Here is a 26,656-nt window from a genome sequence, read left to right on the forward strand (position 1 = left end):
TGTACTCCACACCACTTTACTCTACACCACTTCACTCTACTTCACTCTCCTCTATGACACATGACTCAACTCTACTCCACTCTACACAACTCCGTCTATGTAGTCCATGCCACTTTACTCTATGCCACTCCACTCTAATCCACTCTACTCAATGACACACTACTACACTCTATACCACTCCACTCTAAACCACTGTATAGCACTCTACTCCACTCTACTCTACTCCATGATGCTCCACTCTGATACTCCACTCTAAGCCACTCCACTCTATGCCACTCCACTCAAGCCACTCCACAGCCCTTTACTCCACTTTATGCTACTCCACTCTGACACTCCATGTCACTCTCTTCTACACCACTAACCTTTAGCCACAATGACCAGCAGCAATGCTGGTGTACAACATGGCTAAAACTCTTAGGCAAAGCCAATAGCTCTTGCATTGCCTAGACCTATTGATTTTGCCAGTGCTTGTTATGACTGTTCTTCATCCACCCTTGAGAATGTCAACAAACTGTTTTAATTTGAAGAGCTCAAGGAACAGGTTTTACATTAAGCAGTTCAATGTTTTTATGGCAATGTTTGAATACATCTTCCAATAAGGTCCCTATAATTATAAGAACATGCATTTTCTGTTAAAAATACACTTCCCAATGCTAAGGGCGTAACATTTCTTCAGTTTGCTGCCTGGCAGAATGTAGCCCTTATTGCAAAACAATGCTAGTCTCTCACTCATCTAGCCATAATCTAAAAGAACATACTCCATGGTGCATATTAATATTCAACCAAAGCAATGTAAAAGCTTTGTATTCCTGGTACAAACATCACAATGTAACAATAGACATTGATGTCTCTAGGTTACTTGCCAGAAACACTTAAATAAGTTCATATTGTATCACATTGTATTGCACCATCATTCTTTAATTGCAGATAAGGATCAAATGGCAATAGCGAAGTATTCTGGGAGGAGAAACTGACCTAAATTGCTTTTAGCAATGTTATAAAACACTACCAATTTTTAGACCCAAAAGTGTAACTTTAATAGCCTCATATCAAAAAACTTTTTTTTAATAAATAGAGAAACGGTTAATTTGAATGAAAAATATTTGGATAAGCACCAGGTTATGCAGCTTTCCTTTGAAATGTTTGTCTTTTCTGCTGCTGGTGAGCAAAGCATGTTTAAATGCAAAGTGTGTTTAAGGCTGCAGTATCGCCGCCTGTGTACAGGGGCAGAGCTGAGCAAAAATATAAACACAGTTAATGAAACACAGGTCCCCACAAGGAAATTTTTAAAAAAGTTGTAAAAATTGACACAGATGTTCCTAGAGTCATTTATTGTCTTTTAGAAGACATTGCCTTGTGAGACCTGGGTTCAGGTCCCCACAGTGCAAAAAAACCAAAAAAAAACACACTCACACACACACAAATAAATAAGTAAATAAATAAGTGGACAAGTACTTTGTGCGAACTAACCACTAGCCCTATGGGAGCCCCCATCCATGAGAGTGGAACACACAATTAGAAGATGCAGAGGGAGGGGAAGAAATGATGGGGGAGCAACCTATTAAACTGTGTAACTAAGTACGATTAACAATGTACACCTGTATTGCACCCTACCAATCTTCTCTCCCAGGTTGGGAATGATATGTTGTTCGAAAAAACAATAAATTATGCTTTAAAAAAATAAAATTCGGGCCATGAATGTGATGTTTCAGCTTTGTCCCTGGGTGTCAGTGAGAGAGGCGCTAAGGCTCCTTGGCCTCCTCTGTCCTGCTCAATGAATCTGCCAGGTTGCATATGCGGCCTCCGAAGTGGAATCTGAATCTCAGTGGGCCTAGCACCACATGAACCTGCAGGATTCTATCAAGTTTTTGGAGGAAACTGCAAAAGACCTGTGATGTGGCCTGTGACTGCAATTCAACTAGTGACAGGCCCCTCTCCTTATCCCACCTAGAGCTGACAGTGGTGACCGATGCATCTTTGCTGGGTTGAGGAGGTCATCTGGGAGAGGAGTAGATCAGAGGACACTGGTCTTTGGCAGAAACCTGACTCCACATCATTTTGATTAATACTTTGCAACTGTAGATTCCTCACCTTTTTAAAAATCCTCAGGTGTCTGACTAGATCGAAAACATTGTTAGCAGCATGCCAGTAGGTGGCAGTGTCTAGCTCTGCCCCAACAGCGCTCCGGTCCAGAAGTGATTTGCAGAACTGTAAATAAGCTCCATTTATGCACGCTGACGTCAGTTCCTTTCTTTCTGCGCCACCAGATGTGGATTCAGAGCAACACCTTGTTTCTTCACGAGACTGTTTCCTACAAAATGTACTTTCATAAACAGTGTGCAAGGGAAAGGTCACCCCCTCAAACCTTCTAAGGATTGTTGCAAGCAAATGCCTGAGACAGATCCCCATCAGGTTTGTCTTTACTGCATGGGGTTAGAACACAACTCCAAGACCTGTAGTGCATGTGCCTTGATGAATCCGAAGGCCATTCGAGTCCATGTGGCAGAGCTGTATATCTCCAAGAACTGGAAGATTCCACATCATGACCTTTCCAAGTTGATGGGAAGGTCTCCATCCTGCTCATGAAATCGTTCCAGTGGCAGATCTGAGCTGCGGTCGAAGTCCTCTGGTATGTCAAAAAAGGAAGCCCCAGGGGGACTCATCCCTTCCCATCACTCTTGAACCCCTGAGAAGACATGCCTCTGTCTCACTCCCAAATGTGATCTCTGAGCTAATTTTGACTGGTTTTGGAGTTGCCTTAGTTTCTGAACCCCTCTGCGACTCCACAGCAAATCTACATGTTCAGCAGTGTTATGCTGTGTTTCTTTGGCACACTGCCTTTTCCGACTGGCATGCCTCCGGGCCATAAGGAACCACAAGGACATCCACCTTGAACCCTGCCAGCAGTTCCACCCTTGGTGCTAGGTGGAACCTCTTGACCCATTTTGGACTAATATGAGTCTGAACACCACGACCAATGCTGGAGAGCGAAGTGCAACCGATAGTGCTCTCTGTTTGAGACAGCTTCAACCGAGGCCGCTCCTGGATCCCACCGGGTTGCAGCCTTCTGGCAATCCATCAGACAGACACATTGCCCTTGCCCCAAGTAAGGGCCCAGATCATCCACAATGTTTTTGGTAGACTGGCGTAAATGCGTTTGCAAGGAATTGAAGGACTTGTAAATGAAGTTGGCCTGGAAGCGCAGCCTTGTTGATATGGCGCTTTAAGGATGTCTTTACATACAGGTAGAGGCTGAAGTGCATAAAGAAGTGTGGAACTGTAGTCCTGAGTGCCGCGGGGAAGGGTCGGTGACTGGGTTGGCCGGGTCAAAGATCCTGCTAAAAAGAACAAAATATTCAATGACAATTTTATTATATTTCACATCCATGTAAAACACAAATGCAGGTTATTCGGTAGGAAACGTATGCTTTTACATTATGAAACCTCAGTCAGCTAGTGCGATCAGTGCAAATGTCAGTGTGACCAGAAAGTCACAGAAGTGAATCCTGGTTGGTGCAGTGGACAATAGTGACTTGTGTATCTATATTGCTAGGAGGTCCTACCTGTGAAAAAAAGCTCTGTTCATATGTAAATTATTATGTATACCTATATACTTTTGTAATAAGTCTATAACTAAAAACATTTTTATAAGTGTCCATTAGAATGACACACTCCAGAAATCAGCTGGTGAAAGACTAACATCACCTCTCAAGAAGAATACAACTGTGGCACTGTGGCACTGGGGTCAGGGGTCAGGGGTATGAGTGGCCACTGCATTCCGTTATGGCCATCTTACTCCAAAAAGGGGGGTAGGGACATTTGCTAATATTATGGCCCAGGTCACACTTTCTGTGCACAGTGAGGTCGGGCAGGGGGTGGGGGGTGAGGTACGTTGGATGGGATGTGGGATTTTTATTTATTTATTTTAGTCAAAGTGGCAGAAAACCTGCTTTATGCCCCAGGCCTAGGAAAGATGTCCCAGTGGAGTGGGCAGAGCAGACAGCCTGCTTCACAGAGTATCATCGGTACTGCAGGGTCAGTGGCACCAGGGTCGAGGTGTATGAAAGGCCAACTAAACCTCAGTTATTGTTTTATAATCCTTCCTTACTTGCATTAGTGCCTAGTGCACACTTGCAATGCAGTGTTGCTTCAGATTTTGGAGCAGTTGCACAGGGATGGGGAAAACTGAAGCAGAGAAAACACCTTTGTGTGGGAATCAGAGAGTCGGCTGAGACACTAGCAGTCAACGAAGGAAACTCAGAGGACTTTCGTACCTTAAATAAATATGGTTGATTGAAGAAACAAGGAGAGTGTAAAATGTATCACAGTCAATGGTACAAATAGACGTGATTCACATACCAATTTAGAGTCATGCAAGTTGGGCTTCAGACCACTAAATGAGAAGGGCATATTGAAATATTAAACCATCAAAAATAATTAAGCTATTAAAATCTTTTTAGGAACTAAAAGATGGTAACCCCTCAAGCTTGTTAAATGTGCTTTCTTTAAAATAAAAAAATCAATGGCCTGGTGAAATCACTAGGATGACCTGGGCAATGCATACTATGGTCCACAAAACATGGGCAGAGTGAGAGGAACTTGCAGGTTGAGGGATAACTGTTTCACAGCTTGAGAAGGTCAAATACCTACGGTGACAGTCCCGGTGTTTCATTAGCTGTCCCAGCAGATTTGGGAAACTAAGCTTGTGTACTGGTTTTTGGAGGGTTCGACTCAAAACAGTGGGAGGTGCGTTTTTATGTTTCCCAAAGCCAGGCTAGTGAGCAGCTGTTATCAGAAAGCAATTTAGGTAACAGGCATGATACTGGTTTACATTTTTCATTTTATTTATGTTCTTAGTGCTTTTCTGTAACTGTATGCTGATGAGCACTGTCATTCTTTGCGCTCAATTGAAGTAAAATTGTAATCTTTCTTCTATTTTTGGGAAATGTCATGGTTTTTTACTTTTAAAATCTGGTCACCCTACCAAATATCCACACTCACTGTGGTACAGAGCTCAATGTCTAGTAAATTCAATGATTCCACCACAAATTGTTCCAAATTACAAAGGCCCAGCCTTCCTTATACCATTTGCAAATTTAAGGATTGCAACTAATGCACAGTCTTTAAGAGAACCATCAATACTCTTACCAGGCGAATCTTGTATAAAAAAAAGACACTGCTATTTTCAGTTACCAAGCAGTATACCTAATTATATCAGGAATACCTATAAGTCTGATGGTGAATTAATTATAATCTCTTGAAAAATTGCAGGCCTAGATAGACACCTAAACCTAATTGATGAAAAACTGATTGCCTTATTCAACAAACACTATGACCCTCATTACAACCCTGGTGGTTGGTGTTAAAGCGGCGTTAATACCACCAACAGGCCGGCGGGAAAAAAACCTGGATTTTGTCCCTGGTGGTAACTGCCATTAAAGACCGCCGCTTTAACACACCAACAGCCAGGGTGGTAACGGCCGCTGGACTGTCACAATCCCACCCTCGGGATTACGACCCTGCCTACCGCCATGGTTTTCGTGCCAAATTTACTGCCACGAAAACCATGGAGGTAGGCACTGTCAGTGCCAGGGAATCCCTTCCCTAGCACTGATAGGGGTCTCCCCCGCCCTCCTCCCCATCCCCAGACTACTACCCCACGCTCCCCCTCCCTCTCCTGAACCCCCGGAAATATACACACCTGCATGCGCACCCATATACACACATGTACACACGCATACCCACCACCACCCACGCATGCACAAGTACATACCCACACACCGCAACACACACCAACATACCTTGTCACATGCATTCACAACTCACAACACTCACAATCACTCCACGCACGCATTCAGCACAACTCACACTCGCATGCACGCATTCCAAAACATACACACCCCCACCCCCACATACACACAACACCCCCCCACATACACACAACACCCCCCCACATATACCCAACATCCCCGACCCCCCTCTCCTGTCGGAGAACCCGACTTACCTGCTTGCATGGGGTCCTCCAGCTGGAGACGGTCCGTGGCGCTGCTGTCAGCAGCAGTGTCCACCAGCAAAACACCACCAGGGCGTGTCATTGGGCATGATACAGTCGGCGGTGATTTGCTGGCGTGGCGGTGCTGCTGTCAGCAGCGCCGCCTTACTGACTTCCGCCGCCATGACCGTCGGCGGTGTTCCGCCAGCATTCTGGCGGTATACCGTCGGCGGTCATGATACAGGTAAACAGCTGGTAGCCACGGCAGCGGTATGTTGGCAGACGTCGCCATGGCGGTAGGCGGTAGTTACCGACAATGTTGTAATGAGGGCCTATGTAGTGTGTATGCAAGAAACATGGAAGTTCTCTAATCTCTCAGTATCAAGTTTTTCCTTCTCTGACATTTTAGCAGTGGAGGGCTGATGACAATGACTAGCAACAAATTAATTGTGAAGTATCAGACTCAAGCTCACTTCTAACTACATACTAGCAGTCTTGCTAAACGTTTACAATAATTTGAAACTGTTCATTATAATTGTTTACTTTCCCTCCGATTTGTTAAAGAACAAACATGAATATGCTGCGATTCTCGCAGAACTTGATTCACTTTTAGGGAAATATGGCCACTTACTGATTATTATAACCAGAGACTTAACCAAAATCTCTTACCATCAGCTTTGCAGATTTCAAGTCCAGAGGACCCCGACTTAATCCGTAACATCCCATGTTCACATGTGAATACACCGGGGAAGAACAAGCGATTGACTCCATTAAACAAGCATTTCTATACTCTTTTATCTGACTCAGGATAGAGATCGCTTAATGGCAGGATACCAAATGATCTCTCAGAATTTATTATACCTTCTTTCACTATACTCACTTTCATACATGTAAAGGTTTTGAAATAACCAGGAGGACTGAAAGTGATCATGACCACCAGAAGATGATATTTGATCCCACATTTGACCAGTTTATGTCCATCTCCTTGAGTTTGAGTTCATGTGCCGTTGTATTTCCTCCATCCTTAGCTTGGCTAACTGCAGCTCCTGCTTGAGCTTCCTCTCCTCCAACCTGTCCTCTAACCTCACCTGTGACAGGTCTCTGGAAGACATACTGCTCTCTGCCTCATCCTGGGGATCCAGACTTTCCTCTTAGGGGCAGAGAGGCTCTTCCTTCAGCTCAGGGTCCTCCTCTAGGCCTTACTCCTCATTCTCATTCAGACCCAGGACCCCCCTTGGGATCATCATCCTCTGTTACTGCTTGCAGCCTCTTGACCTCCTCACATGCTTGAAGAGCTATCTGTTGATCGCCCTTGGAAGCTTTTCTGCCCACAATCATTCCCCTCTCCTTGCACAGCATTTGCAGCTCAGCCCTAGTGAGGTTGTCAGCATTCATTAGATCCATCTCCATTGTAGCAAAAGAAGGTAAGGTTACATAACTTTAGAAAAAAAAGAAACAGCCAGTGGAGACTAACAAGAATCTCAAAGGAGGTCACTGATGACAAATTATTAATCTGGGATGTTTGTGTAACACAAGTCTTGAACCACACCAATGAACACCAATATGGGAAATTGGGTTGTTATTTGACTGGGGTGTGATCTCTGGTCGAGCAACAGCCACCATCCCTAGCAGGGTGAGACACAAAAAGTCACTAAATTAACCATGGGTAGGTTGGCACAAAAAGCAGTCAGGCTTAACTTAGAGGCAATGTGTACAGTATTTATGCAGCGCATACACAGTAATAAAGATCAGTCAGAAAAATCCCAAACCACTTTAGAATAATAGAGTAAATGTTAATACATTATTTGACAACAGAATTACAAAAATCCAAATAGTAGAACTGGAGTTATGAATTTTTTAAGTTTATGGTTCAAAACCGTGCCCAAAAGATAAAAACAGCAAGCGCAGACATTTGGTTGCAAGAGACCGGGTCAAAATCAAAAGGTAAGACGGACCACAATGGAGCACGGTTTGGATACAGGAATTGGATTGGGCCTGGTCAACGCTTACCTTTGGACTCAGAAAAGATTTGATAGATAAATGTCTTGAGAGATTTGGCAGCCCTTTTGGGATGAACAAGTAAAAACAAACCCTAGCTCATTTTTTACACTTATTAGAGCTCCTAAGAGATGAATAGCTGTGACCATACAAAAGGGAACCTCCAGTATAAGTCAAACCATACCCTTTCAAGGTTAGAGTGTTGTATAAAATATGCAAACAAGGAAGCAGGGAACTCTGGATAGTTCCCAGGTTTTAGGTGGAGAGCAGCTCCTTTATAAATACAATGCCCATCTTTGATTGCCTTTGCTTGGCCCATGTCTAGTGTTTCGGGCAAGCTCTCAACCTGAACGTGAGGACATGGACTTGCTGTGACTACCAGACCTCCCTTGATCCCACTAGAGGTCTGGGAGTCACATGCCATGCCACACAAGAGGAAGCAGGTGGAAAATGGGGGAAGGGAAAAGAGAGAGAAACACAAGAGCTCTTCAGGTAAGAGGATGGTTTTTGAAAAACCTGAACCAGTATGATGTTGGTTCTGGCAAAAGAGCTAGCAGCACCAATGGATGGATAATATCACAGGGGTGATCTGGAATGGAATGGAAACATGATAATCAGAACAAGGGAGGTGATCTTGTAAATAGTAGACATCTTACCCTGCTACACAACAGAGGTGGCCTTGATGAACCTAAACACTGCCAAAGATACCAGCTCCGACTCCCAGGGCACTGAAGAGCAGGAATAATGAACCAAGTAGGAGATACAAAAAAAACAACAGATAAAAAACAAAGGAGAGATACCTCAATGGAGCTCAGAAGGAGTCCAAGTAGGGGATACAAAACAAGAGTGAAGGGACGCCACACGGAAGATCACCCTAACACAAGCAGAAAAGTCGATGCAAGCAAAAGAAAAAAATGCCACACACAGATACTTGTTGTGAGTTCGGTTAAATATACTCAGTTGCTGTCAACCCGAAAGGGAAACCCACTCTTCAACACCTTCCCTCCTACAGATCTCGTTTTTCTCCCATTCAATTGGGCTGTCTTTCAGGGTTTCCAGTCTTGGCCTTTGTTATTATAAATAACTTTGACTTTTCTCTTAAGCACCTTACAACACTTTTCCTTAACATCTTGGTTTGCATGTGCCTGGCCCTTAATCCTTAACATAGTAGGCATACATTGAGCACAGACCTATCCGTTAGTCCTACTAATGCCTCCTAGCATTTATTTTTCTTGTTTTGTTGTCACTTCAAAGCTAGTCATTCTATACAATAGCTCTTTTTGGAATCTGGAGCCACAAGCATTTTTATGGTTAAGAGGTTGGCTGCCCCCATTAAGTTCCATTGGCATATAAGGTTCAAGATGAGTCAATCATAGAGGTAGATGGTCCATCCCCTGACATCAGGGGATGTTACACACACTACTATGCAAGCTGGTTATGATCCCCTTGTTTGGTCATTTAGAATTATACTGCGATACTATTGATGCACCAGTGTTTCCCGTTATATTGGGTTTTTCATGGATGTACAAAAACAATTATGCTATCAATATGGCCAAGAATATTCTCTTGAGTGAATCCAGCTACTGTAAAGACCATTGTTTCTTTACAAGCTGTATGGAAGCAATACAAACCCTGGTGTCTTTGGAACAATTACCTACAGATCAAGAGCTTATTACATTATCTCTATCACAACTTTTTAGATGTCCTTAATACAAAATTGGCTGAGGAGTTACCTCTCAGAGTGTGATAGGCCATAAACCTTATCATGTGATGTTACCTAGTGGGTGTGTTTATTTTCTCAATATCACCAAGAAAAGAAGCTGAAGGAATACTTACAAGAAAATCTTGCCAAGAACATAATCCATTGCTGTACCCCTCTAGCTGGAGCTCATTATTTGATGCTTGTCAAAACTTCTTTCGGAGGCATTACTGTGCCCAACCTTTGGGGCTGAGGCCTTCTACTCATGAAGTCCTGGGGCCTGACCTACTATTGAGCAACTGGACCAACTTCCCCTTTGGCACTTGACTCTCAGTGGCAGCTATGGTCAAGCACTCCAAAGTTCCCTCGGGAGGAAGTGTGGGTACAGGTCAGTGAACGCAACTCATAAATCAAAGAGCGTACAGCAGAATCAATAAATCAGTGTCCAGTCAAATATTTATTTTCATGATAAAAAGAAGTATATTATTTTTAACTTTACCCATTCAAAGAAATGTTACAACATATAGAAACAATAAAAATTTCCCCTTGAGGTTGGAGCTCTAGTGTTTTGCGAGCAAATCCCTATCCAACCTGCTCTTTGTAATGTGGCAGGGGTTATTCCTCACTCCCTAGTGACCGCGTCCAGGGAATATTCACTAGTAGGCGTTAACTCAAGAGTTCACTCCGATTCTTTGTAAAATAGTCAAAAGTGTCTTTGAGACGCTGCGCTCTCAATAGTGAGGGCTGCGGCACAAAGGCACTGCTCCAGTGTTGATTAGAGGGTTGGCTGCACACGGCTCTCTCCTGATTAGATTACATGCAGCCAGCTCCAGCAGCGATCACATATGCTCTGGTGCTCTTCCTGTACGGTAAGTCTTGTGCTTCCACACAAGGTGTGGGGAGAAGAATCGTATTCCTATGCTCCTGGTGGGGGTTCCGGTGATAAGGCGATGCACACATGGCATCTTCCTCAGTTTCATGGAGGGAGCTTTGGTCAGTCCTCAAGGCTTCGTGGTGGCCTATGGGTCATGGCATCACATCCCCTGGGCGAAAGCCTGATACAGCCACCCATGTATCAGTAGGCCCTCCTGGCATTTGGGGTTGCTGGAGCACTACTGTCCAAGATGCCGGCCCTCATCACATGGTGAGTCTGTACCAAGGTGGCTTCTGCTGGCATATGGGGACATCACAACAGGTGCTGCACCGACTTCACTCATCCCACTAAGCACTTTGCACCCAGTTCTCTTCACATTGGCGCCTTCCTGGCATACATGGGTTACTGACTTGAATCTGCACATTGGTAATGACCCAATCAGAGCAGCAGCCGTCTTCTCAGACCTCGCACCTGGAGTCCACTCGGTTGGGCTCCCCAGTGGAACTCACTCACTCCAACACTCTCCTCTTCCTCACAGTGTACACTGGCCTTGGAAACCAGGCAGGCGCTAGTGCTCCAGCCTCCAGAGCAGGTGGTCTTCATTTGTCTATGTGTTGTCTCTAAGGGCCACTCCACCACCATCCCATTATGGTTGATGGTTTTGTGGAACATGAAATTGAGGATGGCCTCACTTTCAGATTTCATCATGGTACTGTTACAATATCAGAAAGCTTGGACAGTTTATAGCCAGGGTGGAATCTAGTTTTGCTAACTCACCTAGTTCAATCCAAGCAGTCTTTGCCTGCTTTCCTAGTAAGCCTTTGGGTGGTTGGGGCTGTGAGAGAAGTACACTGTCAGGATGCAGACTAAGAGTGCTAGGAAGATTAGGTTAAATTTCCATGGGTCAGGCTGTAGATATTGTCTTAACTTACATAGCTATTTACTCAGTTGCCAAAATTTGCAACAAGGATACCGCTTATGGACGGTCACTCCTAATCTTTAGGACTTATCATGGTTCTGCAACTCTCTCCATTTCTGCTGTACATCTTGTTACAAACATTTGATGTTTTACTTTCTCCGGAGATTCACTAGAGGAGACAACCTTTTTGGAGCATTTACATAATTTAATCTGTTCATATACTAGACACAGTTTTCTCATAATACTGACCTTCTCTGATATGGATACATTTTGCTGACGTGTCAGGATTGAAAAATTCACTGTATGACGAAAGACGTGTTGGCTGTTAATGAAAATATTTATGATCAGAGGCCACTGTTGGCTGTATATGAATGAACCGGTTACACAGAGCCACAGTTGACGGGAACAAAAACCACACTTGACAATGGAGAATATCACTGTAATATATATATATATATATATATATATATATATATATATATATATATATATATATATATATGTGTGTGACATAAAAAGTTTACCTAGAAAGTTTAGAAACATATCTATATATATATTTTACCTAGTGGCGGTCACGACTAGTTAGGACCATCATTCCATAGAAAAAGCATTTTTGACTTGCCTATATCTTTGCCACTGTTTAACGAATCTTCCTAAAAGTTGCCAAACAAAAGTGCCCGGTGATTCTTGTTGTGCATGGAAAGTTTTGGGCTGATCCATAAAGCAAGGCCAAGAAGGTGGGAGGGTCAAAAAAGTTGCGTTTCCCATGTTAATTCTCATTGGGCCTTTAGACACAACCACAGATCAAACCTACACCAAATTTGGCAGAAAGCTACCTTTCGGTTCGCAGATGGTGCTTTTCGCTTATTTGGTGTAACCTCGTTCAGTAGTTCTGGAGATATTAAAGGGAAAACAAATTTGTATATCTCTGGCTGCGACAACTTCACAAAAAAAGACGAACTTGTGCAGGGAAATTCATAGCTCTTACTGGCTGCCAACACTTCAAACCAGGAAGTGTTGGTAGCCATCTTGGGACTCGGCTTCAGCTGAGTTCCACTAAAAAGGCAAAAAAAAACAAGTGGCCAGGGTAGAGTCACCCTGACCCCTTAGCTCAGGTGCTGGGGTCTCAGAGGCATTTTTGTTCTGCATTTTCACTGCGATTCCCGGTGGATCTGGCAAAAAGAATAAAAAAGAAAATAAGCGCAGGGTCCTGCACTTGTCTTACATACAGCCCCGGGTGGGTCAGGTCCCAGAGGCATTGATTCATATATGCGGGGGGTGGAGGTCACCCAACCTCTCCGCAGCCTCGGGGAACACTACCTCCCTGGGGCTTTAGTCAAAATTATTGCAGTAGGTCACTCAACCCCAACCCTTGCAACATTGAGTGCAGAGGGCTGCCCGTCCCCCGCGCAGCCCTGGGGACCACCACCTCCTTGGGGCTCTTTCAAAATTGAGTGCGGAGGTTGCCGTGCAGTTCCCCCCCCCCCCTTCAGTCCCAGGGCCTTGCCACCTCCCCAGGTCAGTTTTGCAATTTAGTGTGGGGGCCGAGCTGCCCTTCCGAACCGAGGGGCCACTACTTCCCCAGGGCTATTCACTGGAGGGGAGGCCTCATGGCCCTCCTCAAGGAGTCAGTGATGGTCCTGAGGACAGTCACCCTCCAGGGCCACCAGTGCCCACCCCCTGGAACATAGCAGTTTGCTGTGGTTTGGATGCAGCTTTGACAGCTGCCGCCATGTAACAGCAAACACTCTGTCAAACAGCTCTCCCTTGCTGCGAGCAGAGGTTTCCTCTGTCACCCTGCCTGCAAAGATGCAGGCCAATTTTAAGTGAATTTTTAAATTCTATTTCCTAACTATAACACCCCTGTAACCCTTGTTTTTTCAGTTTATATATATATGTAAATATATATATATATATATATATGTGTGTGTGTGTGTATTTATATACATCTCCACAGTCTACATTAAAGGCTAGAAGTGCCTAATTTACATTGAGATTTTCTTTTATAAACATCTCACCAGACGCAAGCTTTTCTGTAAATCAGAAAAGAAATAGCAAAGAGTGCACATAGGTGGGAATATTCAGTGCTTATGACTGTTGATGAAGATCCTATTGAAGAGAACCAAAGGTATTACTTCACTTGCACATTTCTTTAGCTCATCACAGTTCTGACTCAGTTTGCTGCTAATATGTATGTTTAATGGGGTTTTTGTTGCTTGTACAGGGTAAGGCATAGCAAAGACAGAGGGTATTCATGCTTTTCTTCTGTGTTGTTGTTGCTCACTTTTCTCCCTTTGCCTCTCGAGGTCTCAGCAAGGCGGATTAATTTTAAGTCCTTTGATCTCATCACTGGAAGTGCGCTGTAAGAAACAAAACCCCAATATTCAGTCAACATTCAGTATGCTACATTTGGCTACAGTATACATGAACACAGGGATGTCTTACAAAATAACACTGTTATTGTTTTTGTTCTTTTTACACATTTTACACATTGTTCAGATACTTTGCATAAAAACACACACTTGAGGTTATGCTAAAGGCCCAAAACAATGACCCAAATTGTGGCTGGTACTATTGGTCGTGGCTTCCATTCATTAACTACCAACAGGGTATTGCTTTAGCAGTAAGATTCCTTCTACAAAAGAACACAATCACGTTAAATTGTTCATCAGGGCAGGGCTTGCAATCGCTAGTGCTCCTCTCGTTAAACCTATGTCACTACAAGTAACTTCTAGGAGTGCAGGGTGCTGGGCATCTTACTGGTGGCTTTAGTGTAATCTGTCTGTAATTACAAATTAACAGCTAATCTCTGATACCTGTGCAAACAGGAATTTGCATGAGGATCCGAATGATGAGCTTTGTGTTAATTCTCACAGCCTCCTGGTAGACTCCGGTACATTAAATCTGCTGAAATGTATCTGGAAGGGGAATAGCCTGGAAAAAAGGCAAAGCTTGTGAAATTCTGTATTTGTAAACCAATTCTTTATTTTCTGCCTCCTTTGCCTCTTGAAACTCCAAATAGCAGGTATTTACCACCCATGCTAAATATTTCTCACTGGGGTAATAGTATTTACCATGGTTAGCAAACGCTCCACTGTATTCCACCCAACTGGCAATGAGGGCCTTTAATTGAACTGTAATAGAATCTGATTTAAGATGCTAGATCAGAGGCCTGCCTACAAATTTGTCAGAGTATCCCTCAGCTCAAAGTAGTACAGACCAAGCCCTGTATGTTTCCACTTTAGGAAGTGGTGAGGATGTAGAAATCAAGCACAACTGCAGAGCAGTTAAAAGATGAAGAATGAAAAGTTAATCCTAGATCTCCATTGTGGGAATCATCTTTAAGGTAAAAAAAGATTGAAAAAGTCCCATCCGTTTGCAGGAGTTCTTTACAACATATAGGCCCTTATCCTGAATAGGGCGGGCGGCCGGCGCCGCCCGCCTGGCGGGAACCGCCTCTTGGCCGCTCTGCGGTCAAAAGACCGCGGAGGCCATTCTGGCTTTCCCGCTGGGCCGGCGGGCGACCTCCAACAGGGTGCCCGCCGGCCCAGCGGGAAAGACCCTGCAACAAGGAAGCCGGCTCCGAATGGAGCCGCGGAGTTGCCGGGGTGCGACGGGTGCAGTGGCAGACAGTGAAAATCTGTATGGGGCCCTGTTAGGGGGCCCCTGCACTGCCCATGCCAGTGGCAGCGGCATGGGCAGTGCAGGGGCCCCCAGGGGCCCCACGACACTCGTTCCCGCCAGCCTCTTCCTGGCGGTGAAAACCGCCAGAAATAGGCTGGCGGGAAGGGGGTCGGAATCCCCATGGCGGCGCTGCAAGCAGCGCCGCCATGGAGGATTCCCTGGGCCAGGGGAAAACCGGCGGAAAACCGCCAGGGTTGGAATGAGGGCCATAATATGTTATGGTATGATTTAGAGTTTGGCAGACAGGTGTTTCCATTATATCCACCTGCCCTCTTTAGAGTAAGGCCGACCATCGCCTTTCCATCTCCTGTGCCCTGATGGGCTCCGTAGATGAAAAGCTTAGATTAATCTGTCAGCTGGCCGTCACAGTAAGAGCATCACATTGCCAGTCATGGCGGTAAACTATTGGCGGTATATACCGCTGCGCTCAAAATATGCACACACTAACAAAACAGCACCACATTGGACAATTCAAACTATACACACCTGACACACATGCACACACAACACCCACACACCCATACCACCATAAAACACACACCCACAATACCCACAACCCTTTACAACTAGAAAGAATTTATTTGATACTAGAGAGGGGCAGAAAGAGCACCCACCCAACCAGAGCCACATAACATCATCACCTATACACCATCCACCACTTTACATCACACACCCCAACACATCACCACACACACCCTCACCCTCACCACTTACATTACACCAATGGCACCACAACAACACCCCAGATTCTCTGTTGAGGAGCTGAGGTTCATGGTGGAGGAAATCATCTGTGTAGAGCCACAGCTATTTGGACCACAGGTGGGGCAGACATCCATTGCTAGGAAGATGGAGCTATGGCGGAGAATCGTGGACAGGGTCAACGCCGTGGGACAGCACCCCAGAACAAGGGACGACATCAGGAAGAGGTGTAATTACCTACGGGGAAAATATGTTCCACAGCAGCGAGACACCAACTAGCTATACAGAGGACTGGCGGTGGACCCACATCTCCTCCCCCACAACTAACAACATGGGAGGAGCAAGTCTTGGCAATCATGCATCCTGAGAGCCTGGCAGGAGTAGGAGGAGGAATGGACTCACTCCCATCACTCCACCACCTCCCACATACCCCACCATCACAACCCACTCATCCCAATACCAAGCCCTGCATGTAACACCAATGCATGGATACACCTCACAGACCTGCATGGACACCTATCACCACTGCATGCACACTGGAGAGAATCACCTAGCCCACCAAATGGCAACTCACACAAAGGCAAATCTGCCATGGCAACAACAACCATAGAGGGGAACACACCCATGCACATGATGTCACATGCAGAAACAATAACACTGCATTTGCATCCCTACAGGTCCCCCAGCCAATGTCACTGGAGAAGAGGTGCCAGCAACATCCAGTCCCCCCCAGAACAGGCGGGCTGGGGTCAGTGGCGGTGGGCACACGGTTTAGGGGACAGAGGCACAGGACAGGGAAGCTGGGAAGACTGCTGTGCGACATGGGGAGGACAGGCCCAAGGAACCGACTCTCCAGGAGGCACTCACCGCGATCCTGGGAGCATACCACCATTCACAGGAGACGATGGGCCAGATACTGGACAAGTTGCAGGAGAACATGCGGCTGCAGGAGGGACAGTACCTGGGGATCAGGGAAGACTTGAAGAACATTAACACCACCCTGTTCTCCATTTCAGGGGTGCTGGCAGACATGGTCAACACGATGAGGCAAGCAGTGGCACCCCACTGTGCCTCTGCCACTAGCCTAACCGATGAACAGCCCTCCACCTCAGCTGCCACTAGTGGATAGGAGGCCCCGTCACAGGAACAACAGGCCACCAGCACCCCTCCCCCTGCAGAAGGAGATCCACCCAGCAAATGTTCCCTGCGATCGAGGCAGAAGCCAGAGACTATTGCCAAGACCCCTGCCAGGAAAAAAGACTTTCCTGATTGTCACCCTTGTGTCCCACTCTGTCACCCTGTCCACTTTGAACTGCCATTGCTTCCCTTCCTATGCCCCCTTGGACAATGCACCTGTGATACAAATAGTCTGGAACTATACCCTGGACTTTCCTCCATCATCACCCCAGACCATTGTCCATCCCCTTCTACCTCCTAGCACTTAAATAAACACCCTTTGAAAAAATACAAGAATGGAGCATGTCAAATGATTTAAGTATGTATTAGTTCAACAAGGTTTAAACATTGAAAATCAACTGTACAGAGTTTTAAACAAAGGAATGACCTGTAGTTGGCTGCAGTCTACTCATCAGGAGCAATAGTGGGACACAAATATCTGCAAATAGAGATGCCAAAGGCTACAGTGAGTGGCCATAGAAGTGGGAAAAACAGCCTGCCAGTGATAATGTCAAACACAAAAATGTCAATGAAATGTGAAGTTACACTTTCTTACATGTGAGTCATTGGAAATGTTGACAAATTATTGCACTTCTGTTGTCCTCATCCTCATCCTCTGCCTCCTCATTTTCACTGTCCACAGGGTCCACTGCTTCCACACGGCCATCTCCAGCCTCACCCTCCTGCAGAAAAGGCACCTGGCGACTTAAGGCAAGGTTGTGCAACATACAGCATGCCACGATGATCTGGCACTCCTTCTTGGGTGAGTAGATGGAGGCAACGAAATCTGGCATTCAGGAGGTCGAAGGTCCTCTCTATAATTCTTCTTGTTCGCCCATGTGCCTCATTGTGATGTTCCTCTGTCCTTCTCCTGGGATTCCTCACAGGGGTCAGTAGCCATGAGAGGTTGGGGTAACCAGAGTCACCTGCAAATATCGAGGGACAACTGTTAGCCACACACCAACCCTTAGGGCCCACACCATACCCATACACCAACACCCACTGGGTGGGAACCAGGTCTCACCTATTAGCCACACCCTGTGCCTCTGGAGTTGAGCCATCACATATGGGATGCTGCTATTCCTCAGGATAAAGGCATCATGCACAGACCCAGGATATTTCGCATTGATGTGGGAGATGTACTGGTCTGCCAGTCACACCATCTGCATATTCATGGAGTGAAAGCTCTTTCGATTTCTGAACACCTGTTCATTTTGCCCGGGGGGGGGGAGGCATATGCTATATGTGTACCATCAATTGCCCCAAAAATGTTGGGGATGTACCATTGCATAGAAGTCAGCTTTCACTGTGGCCAAATCCTCCACCTGGGAGAAAACGATGTAGCTGCACATGTGTTTGATCAGGGCAGACAACACTCTGGTCAGTACTATTGAGAACAATGGCTGAGACATTCCTGCTGCCAAGCCCACTGTCAATTGGAAGGAGCCATTTGCCAGGAAACGGAGCACTGATAGCACTTGCACAAAAGGGTGGATCCCAGTGGGGTGACGGATAGCAGATATCAGGTCGGGCTCCAGTTGGGCACACAGCTCTGTGATTGTGGCCCTGTCCAGTCTATAGGTGAGGATAATGTGCATGTCTTCCATTGTTGCCAAGTCTACCAGGGGTCTATACACGGGGTATGTCTCCATCTCCTATTCATCTGCAGCGGTTGCAATCTATGGGGCAAAATGGTGAGGAGCTGGTTAGTATCTCTTATTTACAACCACTACACTTCAATGCATGCCGTGATTGCAACAGCATTTTTTTTCGAGGGGTCCAAATGGTGCATATGTGTACTGTGACGCAGTTAAGAGCCATGGCCTGCCCCCCCCAACCCTGAAATGGCGTCCGTCTGTCCTGTTCGGAGGGACAGGTGGAAATGAGGTAATTCCGCTGACGTTGTGCGCCGTTGCAGGAGGCGGTCAAAAAACGCTGTGCAACTCCTCATTGGTTAACATTGGGCCGATTGGGTTACAGTGGCCAATGGTGATGTACACCGGCGGTGACGGTATGCATTGCCGGGGACGTCACCGCCATTTTCTATCTGTTCACTCTGTTGCTACCTGGCCTTCAACAGGAGAGGACCTACACTGCAAGTGCTGCTGTGACCTGTGTCTGGAACTGGCCATGGCTCGTGTCACTGGGGAAAGGGTCCCTGCCTTCACCTCGGCGGAGTTGGAGAGACTGGTGGATGGGGTCCTACCCCAGTACCGAATGCTGTATGGGCCTCCAGACCAACAGGTGAGTACACCATGAGTATGATGCATGGGGCATAAATGCATGGAGTGCTGCATGTGAAGGCCTTGTGTGGGGGGGTTGGTAGAAGGGTCCTAGGCAGCGTGCCGCATGTATATTGGGCCATGTCTGTGCTAACGGGGATGGGAAGGGGCATGGGGTCCATGAGTGTAACAGGCAGGATGGTTGCACTAATATCTTTCCCTGTGTCCATTTCCATGCAGGTCAGCGCCCATCAGAAAAAGGGTGTAGGACGTGCGGACCCTGGGGGTCTACGGCAGGCAGAGCACCCACTGTTGCAAACTGTGGGAGGACCTGAGATGCTGGGGACGGAAGATGGCTGAGGCCCAACTAGGGATGGCCTCCCAACGAGCAAGGGGTGCCCATCGAACCCTGACCCCACTGATGGCCCGCATACTGGCGGTGGCCTATCCAGAACTGGATGGGCGCTTAGGGACATCACAGCAGCCACAAGGGGGTGAGTACAGTGCCCCAATATACAACTTGTGCATGGTGGGGTGGTATCCGGGTGGGGGATGTGCGCCTGTGGGTGCCCCTAGGCCAGGCCTGACATTGCAGCGTAGGTCCCATGTTGGGCAGGGTTCTGATGTAAAATACCTCCAACCAAGCTAGTAGCCATCCACTACCGGGCAAGGGTCTGTGGGTCTCAGGTATGCTGCAAGTGGCGTTAGGTGTCCCTATCCCTGGGCTTGTGACTGGTAGTGCATTGCATAGTACATAGGGCTGTTCCCTGTGTGTGTGTGTTGTATACGCCAACGTTGGTGTTGTTTGCGCCATTGACCAAGTGTATCCTTTGTCTCGCTCCCCCCCTTTTTGTTTTGTCATCCTGTCCTTATGTGTATTAGCATCATCTGGCAGAGGAGCTGAGGCACCGGCGACGGAGGGAGCTGCATCCCACAGGGCCCAGGAGATCGAATCCACCGACGGTGAGGGCACCCTTGGGACAGAGGGTGAGGGGAGCACCATGGCGGAGACAGGAGGTGACAGTGCTGACACAGATTCCTCCTCCGATGGAAGCTCCCTGGTGGTGGGGGACACCTCTGTGCCTACCCTAGCTACACGTACAGCTGCCACCCCGTACGAGCACCACCCTCCCAGCAGCCCCTTGTCGTGTTTCCTGTGCCCACTCACCCAGGAGGGTGGGCATCTCCTTCGCCCCAGGCACCTCAGGCCCTTCTCCAGTTAGCTTTGCTGCCCTGAGTGAGGAGGCTATTGACCTCCTGAGATCCATCTATGTTGAGCAGTCAGCCATTGTGAATGCTATCCAGGGGCTGGCAGCCCAATTGCAACAGACAACTGCATTCCTGGAGGGCATTCACACTGGCATGGCAGCCCAACAGAGATCAATCCAGGCTCTGGCCTCCTCTCTGATGGCAGCCATTGTCCCTGTTTCTAGCCTCTCCCCTCCAACTTCCTCTACCCAATCCCATTCTCCTCAACCCCAACCTATCCCAAGCACACAGTCAGACGAGCATGCACCCAGGACAACACACAAGAGTGGACATGGCAAACACAAGCACTGCACTTCATCCCACAGGCACTGACACAAACACCATCCAGATGCAGACATACCAACATTCACTGCCTCCACTGTGGCCCCCTCCTTCTTCTCATCCACCTACCTCCCAGTTGCGTCTACACTCACACCTGCATGCACTACATTCTCATCTACTACCCCCATCACCAGCACACCTATCTGCACACACCCCTCACTGGCAGTCACCACCCCCACATCCATTCACACGTCCCCTGTGTCCTCTCCCACTGTGTCTGTGCCCCCTCCTCCCAAAGTACACAAACACAAGCACTCAGACACCCAACAGCCATCCACCTTACAACAGCATCCAGCCCACCACCTGCACCCAAACACAGCAGACAGACTCCTCCTACAGCTACTCCCTCCAACTCCACTCCCAGACCATCTCCCTCTTCCCGCCCCAATGTCCCTAAGAAGCTTTTCCTGGCCAACATTGACCTCTTCCATAGCCCTCCCCACCCCGTCCCTCACGTCAGGCCAGGGTGGTCAGAACCCAGGCAAGCACCTCAGCCACCCAGTCCAGGGGCACAGTAGTCTCCACAGCTACACCAGCTGCACACTGATAGGGCGCCTGCATCAAGTGCTGCAAGGAAGGGCAAGGAGGCACCCCCAGATGCTGCAAAGAAGGTCAAGGAGGCACCCCCAGCTGGTAAAAGGAAGGGCAAGGAGTAGTCTCCAGCTGCTGCCAAGAGGAGCAAGGAGCCATCCCAAGCTGCTGGCAGGAAGGGCAAGGGACCTGCACCAGCAGGCAAAAATGACAAGCGGCCTGGTGCTGGGACTCAGTCGGAGCCTCCACCACCAACCATGGTGGGTCAGCCGTCCGAGGCTGCAGGGGATGGGCTGGAGCCTCCCCCCACCACTACAAGCACCACCACCAGCACCACTACCAGCAGCAGCAGACCGAGTGGGCAGCTGTCCGAGGCTGCAGGGGAAAGGCTGGAGCCTCCCCCCACCACTGCCAGCACCGCCACCAGCACCACCACCAGATCCACTACCAGCAGCAGCAGCCCGAGTGGGGAGCCATCCGAGGCTGCAGGGGATGGGCTGGAGCCTCCCCCCACCACTACCAGCACCACCACCAGCACCACCACCAGCACCACTGCCAGCAGCAGCAGCCATCACCGCAGACGGACAGAGTGTAGTCCTGCATCCATGGGCTTTTGTGTGGCCTGGCCCCTGCAAATCCTGTGGGTCTGACACCCAGGTTAGAGACTGTGACCTTGCACTCCCCAAGATCTGCATCACAAGGCACAATGCCCCCTCCAGAACCAGTGGAGAAGCCATTCACTCACTGCATCCTTCCCAGGGTGAAGCACACTGGGCACAATGCCCCCTCCAGAATCAGTGGAGAAGCCATCCACTCACTGCATCGTCCCCAGGATGAAGATAACTGGGCACAATGCCCCCTCCAGAACCAGTGGAGAAGCCATCCACTCACAGCATCCTCCCCAGGATGAATCACACTGGGCACAATGCCCCCTCCAGAACCAGTGGAGAAGCCATCCACTCAATGCATCCTTCCCAGGATGAAGCACACTGGGCACAATGCCCCATCCATAACCAGTGGAGAAGCCATCCACTCACCGCATCCTTCCCAGGATGAAGCACACTGGGCACAATGCCCCCTCCAGAACCAGTGGAAGAAGCCATCCACTAACCGCATCCTCCCCAGGATGAAGATAACTGGGCACAATGTCCCCTCCAGAACCAGTGGAGAAGCCATCCACTAGAGAGACTGTGGCCTTGCAGTCCCCAGGACCAAGCAGTGGGCAAATCACCCACTAGAAAGTCTGTGGCCTTGTACCCTCCATGACCAAGCACAGGGCATGTTCCCCCCTCCAGAGCATGTGGGCAAGTCACCAACTTGAGAGGCTGTGGCCTTGCACTTCCCAGGACCAAGCACAGGGCATGTTACCCCTTCCAGAGCATGTGGGCAAGTCACCCACTTGAGAGACTGTGGCCTTGCACTCCCCAGGACAGAGTGATGGGCATGTTGCCCCTTCCTAGACCAGTGGTCTTCCGGCTGAGGTGCCCCCCATTCCCCGTCCCCCTGAGATGCCATGCAGTGTTCTCTCCGTGTTGTTACAGGAGTGAGGTGGGGCCTTGGACTTTGTGATGTGACCCTGTTGCCCACAGACATTGAGGACTGGGCAGTGTCCCTTGCATTGTGAATATGTATATACTTTTTTATTTGGATGCAAGTATTAATAATATATTTTTCTTGTTACACTCTTTTTACTCTATTTTGGTTGTCCTTGCATTATTCCTGAGGGGTACGGAGTGAATATGTAATGTTATTGTATCTGGTTGTGTGTGTGGTGTTGGGGGTGGGGGTGTTGCGTTTTGCGTGTGTGTGTGTCACTCTCTTTTTCCTCCACCCTTCCCCTGTGTGCTAGGTGGCAGTACTCACCGTAGTCGTCTTCGCCGGTGTTGGTGTTCATAGTGGAACAGAAGGTAGAAGAGCATGGGGAAGACACGCAACTCGGGCTTCATGGCAGCGTATTCTTCCTTGAGGGTCCAGAGGTGAGTCATTTCCCTTCTGTGCAGTGTTTCCGCCAGGCTTTTGATATCGCTGGTACCGCCCCAGAAAAGGTGGCGGATAGGTGGGTCATAATACTGTGGGCGGTACTTTGTCTTCAGCCTGGCTGTTGGCGGTTACCGCCGTGGTGGCTGTTGATTTCGCCCTGGCAATCGGTGTGTTAAAGTGGCTGTCTGTCTGAGTGGTTTCTGCTGTGGTCATAATTTCACATTTCTTACCGCCGGCTTGTTGGCTGTATCACGCCGCTTTATCACTGACCGCTAGGGTTGTAACGAGGGGCAAAGTCTTTTCCTTGGTAGAGTAAATTTGCCATACTGTAAATCTGACCCTCTGTCAAATTTCACCATTGTCTATGCACCCTGAATATTTATACTAATATTTATACTGTTGAACGGATTATTATTGTGCTAATGCTGGGGGGTAGCAACAGAGCAACTGAGAACTGCATGATGTGTGTAGGAGCTCTACAAGCACTGGCAGCTAAGGGGTTTAATTGAGTCCGTAGCCTTCAGTTTTGCACTATGTTCTGAATGTGCAGCAGGGAGACTAATGTCAATGCTTGTTCTTCCACAAAGTGGATCATCAGGAGAGGTACAGGGCAACTTCTTGGATTGGGGTGTCTCCATTTCTGGGGCTATCACCCAAAAGATTGCTTTTGTTAGGTGTTTTGAGACATTAGCACAGCTGAGCCTTTGCCTTTTGGTGCCTCTTTTGCTTGTGCTTTGTGTGTTTTGGGCAGAGTGAAGATGAACTACTGTAGAGGCCAGGATGTTTACTCAAGAGAGTGACTCCACTTGAGACCAAATTCCTTGAATCTTAAGATCCACAAAGTGCGTTCTTCATTCTGGTAGGGAGCCTTCTGTTACCAGGGACCGAATTGGCTAAGCTTTCTGGAAAGGACCGCTTCTTCATGTTCTTTTCATTCATTCTCCACAAGAGAAATAACAAAGTTGCCACTCGTGTTGGTTCATGTCCCGATTATAAATTATTTGTACCAGGGAAGATTCTGACAGCCTGAAAATGATTTCTGAACTCAGACATTTCCATGGTTGTCACCACTGTCTGGAAGTTTTGCAGAACCTTGTTGTATTGATGGCCTTTTCAATATTCCAATTAAAAAATACAATTCAATAGTTATCTTGAGACAGGGTGTTTTATTATAAAACCATTTTCTTCACATTTTCAACCATACAATCACTGTAAAAGACAAAGTGCATGCATGTGGTCCCAAATACAAAATAACCTATAGCATGGACTTCATACACACTAACAGCCATTTTTCAAAGTCACAAGTTAACAGACAAATCCTAAGAAACCCAGGAACCAGCTCACATATTATGTTATGTTAAATAATATAAAGCTCTTCATATACCAAAATGTTTTTTGGAGCCAAAGGCAGAACAGGCTGAGGGTGGGATTTAGATCTTGGCAGACAGGGTACTCCGTTGCAAATGCAATGGAGTACCTGTCCACCAAACCCTCAACCACCAACCCTTATTTAGAGTTGGATGCACTGTAAGTATTCTGTCAACAGACACACTCCAGCCCAGTTGATGGACTGCTTTGTCAGACAGCCTGGTTGAGGTAGGATCATCGGAGGAAGGACTTTACACAATCTGCCCTACTTAAAGTGAATGGTGTGAAGAGCCCTGCAGCTCTCCTATTCTTCTTGTTGATGTAAGCACCATGTGAGACTCTGTCTACCAAGAGTTAGAAAGTTAGATGCACTTTGTGGATCGGCTCAAAATAGGACAACATAAGCTGGCTCAAGACAGTGTTGAGCTCACAGGGCACTGTGGAGTCCCTTCTTGTAGGAAGGTAGCCTCTTTCTAGCCTTGTTACCCCCACTTGTGGCCTGCTTGTGAGTATATGTCAGGGTGTTTTTACTGTCTAAATGGGATCCTGCTAGCCAGAGCCCAGTGTTCATAGTGAAAACCCTATGTTGTCAGTATGTTTGATATGTGTCACTGGGATCCTGCTTGCCAGGACCCCAGTGCTCATACGTTTGTGGCCTATATGTGTTCCCTGTGTAGTGCCTAACTGTATCACTGAGGCTCTGCTAACCAGAACCTCAGTGTTTATGCTCTCTCTGCTTTTTAAAATTGTCACTGCAGGCTAGTGACTAATTATACCAATTCTGATTGGCACACTGGAACACCCTTATAATTCCCTAGTATATGGTACCTAGATACCCAGGGTATTGGGGTTCCAGGAGATCCCTATGGGCTGCAGCATTTCTTTTGCCACCCATAGGGAGCTCAGACAATTCTTACACAGGACTGCCACTGCAGTCGGAGTGAAATATCAACCACGTTATTTCACATCCATTTTCACTGCACTTAAGTAACTTATAAGTCACCTATATGTCTAACCCTCACTTGGTGAAGGTTAGGTGCAAAGTTACTTAGTGTGTGGGCGCCCTGGCACTAGCCAAGGTGCCCCAGACTTTGTGAGTGCGGGGACACCATTACACGTGTGCACTACACATAGGTCAATACCTATATGTAGCGTCACAATGGTAACTCCGAACATGGCCATGTAACATGTCTAGGATCATGGAATTGTCACCCCAATACCATTCTGGTATTGGGGGGACAATTCCATGCATCACCGGGTCTCCAGCATAGAGCCCGGCTACTGCCAAACTAACTTTCCTGGGTTTTCTCTGCAGCTACCGCTGCTGCCAATCCTCAGACAGATTTCTGCACCCTTGGGCCTGGGCAGCCCAGTCCCAGGAAGGCAGAACAAAGGATTTCCTCTGAGAGAGGGTGTTACACCCTCTCCCTTTGGAAATAGGTGTGAAGGGCCTGGGAGGAGTAGCCTCTCCTGGCCTCTGGAAATGCTTTGAAGGGCATAGATGGTACCCTCCTTGCATAAGCCAGTCTACACCGGTTCAGGGATCCCCCCAGCCCTGCTCTGGCGCAAAACTGGACAAAGGAAAGGGGAGTGACCACTCCCCTGACCAGCACCTCACAGGGGAGGTGCCCAGAGCTCCTCCAGTGTGTCCCAGACCTCTGCCATCTTGGATGCAGAGGTGTGAGGGCACAATGGACAGCTCTGAGTGGCCAGTGCCAGCAGGTGACGTCAGAGACCCCTCCTGATAGGTGCTTCCCTTTCTCTGTAGCCAATCCTCCTCTGTGGGCTATTTAGGGTCTCTCTTGTGGGTATCTCAGCAGATAACGAATGCAAGAGCTCACCAGAGTTCCTCTGCACTTCCCTCTTTGACGTCTGACAAGGATCGACCACTGACTGCTCAAGGCTGCCTGCAAAACCGCAACAA

This window comes from Pleurodeles waltl, chromosome 2_2 (genome assembly GCF_031143425.1).
Source record: "Pleurodeles waltl isolate 20211129_DDA chromosome 2_2, aPleWal1.hap1.20221129, whole genome shotgun sequence".
In the NCBI taxonomy this organism is placed as follows: Eukaryota; Metazoa; Chordata; class Amphibia; order Caudata; family Salamandridae; genus Pleurodeles; species Pleurodeles waltl.